Source organism: Echinops telfairi, unplaced genomic scaffold, assembly GCF_000313985.2.
Source record: "Echinops telfairi isolate 266 unplaced genomic scaffold, ASM31398v2 ScPeMD7_1713;HRSCAF=2227, whole genome shotgun sequence".
Lineage (NCBI taxonomy): Eukaryota > Metazoa > Chordata > Mammalia > Afrosoricida > Tenrecidae > Echinops > Echinops telfairi.
In genome coordinates, this window is record NW_022105611.1 from 11,242,861 (window position 1) to 11,245,510 (window position 2,650).

Consider the following 2,650-nt stretch of genomic DNA (forward strand, 5'->3'; position numbering starts at 1 on the left):
TACTTCACCCCATTTCCTGATTTTATACCATGTAGAATTCCCTTGTTCTATTTTACACAACTGCCTTTTGATCCATGTACAAGTTCCTCATGACCACAATAAACTGCTCTAGAATTTTCATTCTTCTCAAGGCTATCCATAATTTGTTATGATCCATACAATTGAATATTTTTGCATAGTTAATGAAATACAAGTAAATATATTTCTGGTTTTCTCTGCTTTCAGCAAAGATCCATGACATTAGCAATGATATCTCTTGTTCCATGTCCTCTTCTGAATATGGCCTGAATTTCTGGCAGCTCCCTGTCAATGTACTGCTGTAACCATTTGAATATAATTATACTAATTAGTACTCTAAATATAACCACTTATTTTTTCACTTTCCCATATTAATATCTGTAGTCTTTTATCATGTTATTAATATATGATGAGAAACATAATAGATACCTGGGTAGATTATCAGTTAATGCTATTTGTTACCTCCCAGTTGTATGACATCTTCAATATAAGGATTGTCTGTGATATAATTTTTTTCTAATTACTGCAGGTTATGGTGATTTATTACTACTTCACTTAAAAATTAACTACTTCCTAATTTTTTTAATGCAAGTCTATCTTTGTACCCCTAAATGTTCTTGTTTTGTCTTGAAAAGTTAGAACATCTACTATGTAGATATCTATTTATCTATGTTTAATAATGTGGCAATTTAGAGAAGAAAGCTTGAACCAAAGGGGAGAGAATTTAGAATTTTAATTTTCAAGAGTTTACCTCTTTGCTTCTGTAAGATTATAAAAAAGATTGTATTTACCACCAAATTCACATGTCTATATTAATATTCGTACCCAGTAACAAAAGCAGTGGCCCTTCTTCACGGATAGTTCCTTTTAACCAGCGTCCGTCCCGGTGGCTGGATATTATCATGGTGGAACACTTGGAAACTTTAGGATTACTTTTGATGGCTATAAAACCCACGGCATTTTCAAGGTTCTTCTCTATATAATGCTTTACTCTTTCTTAAACTTGCTGTTATATAAGATGTCCAAATTACATTTAGTATCTTTTACATTCAGTGTTTCACAATCCACCCCCAGCCAACCCCCAGATATTGTTTAGCTAAGTGAAAAACATGTGACTTTTGAGTTTCAGATATTTGAGTTCAAATCCCAGTTTCAAACTTATTAGCCCATTTTCCTCGGGCAAGTTATTTTTCCTTTTAAAATTATTTTAGTCATTTCTAATAATAATAGAGGCATTAGAGCTTTTGTGAAGCTAACGTGAAATCATGTACAAAGAACAGTGTGAAGAAATAATGTCTAACTAATCCAGAGAAAGACACTGGGGGTACTGGGTTCCTATTCCTCCCCTTCTTGTGACATATGTATAGTATAGCTTCAGATTTCCTTTTCTCATTAGTCATCAATCAAAGTCCAAGCGTAGATTTATTCATATTAATCACGTTTCATAATTGCCACTGTGTTTTGCTAATAGATATGATAAAATTCCTCACATAAGGAGGAGATTATCTGCTCCTGCTAAGGCCTTGGGAATGCTATGTAGGGTAACTATGAGTTTGAATTGAAGGGAGGGAAGTCAATATAACAAGGAAATACCGAAGAGGTCACTTAGCTTGGTGTTTACCAACAAAGTTCGAAACAAAGTTTGTATTGCCTCTTCTGTTGTCATAATTAGGGTCAATGTTCTAGATTCATCAATCTTGCTTATTGTTTGCAGGGTGGAATTATAGCTTTGGTGAGGTGGCTTTAATAAAATTGTTCATACATCACCCCACCTGTCCCTGACACTATTCCTATTATCTTGCAACATTTCTGATTCATGCGCTCTTGTATAAACCTCTCTCATTATTTTATTATAATTATTTTTGAATTCACTGTGAAAGTAATTACCATGGTTACAATTTTTATGAATCCACACAAGCTCCCATCATTATAATGTTCATAATCAGTATAAAATAATGATACCTAAGTTGGTGCTCGATACTTCTTTAAATGAAATTCACATTCTGCAGCTATCATAACACATTGTTGCATCAAAGTAATGCTTATTATTAATTGTTTGTTTACAGAATTATATACATTTCATGATAGTAAGTATAATTCGTAGTAAGTGGTAGTATAAGATCATAAATGCATGGCATTTTTTTTCATACAACATGGAGTCATTAAAAGCATTGAAGATGGTTTCTTGGGCATGCCAAAAGGCTTTTAGGAAGATTGATCCTTCTGGGTGCCTTCATCTGCAGTGGGCTTTGTGCTTGTCTGTAACCCAAATGTTGGTCGTTTAAATCCACCAGCAGCTTCTTGGGAGAACAACACTATAGCAGTCTGCTTCCAAAAATATTTAGTCTTGGAAGGCTTAAGGAGGCAGTTCTACTTTATTCTATAAAGCTGCTATGAGGAAAATTTGACTTGATGGCAACTGGTAGGCGGTTGATAGGAGACCCTTGATAGCACACGTGATGAAGAGATCAACTGCTGTCTACAAAGGTGGCAGACTTTTCTGTCAGTATTGCAGAAGAAAAGTCTGTTTCTGCTCTCAGCTCGAAAACTTTATGGAGATGGAATTGTACTTTGCAACGCAGGTTGTTATGAGAAAGTGACTCAATAGAAACTCTTATTTTTGGTTTTATGT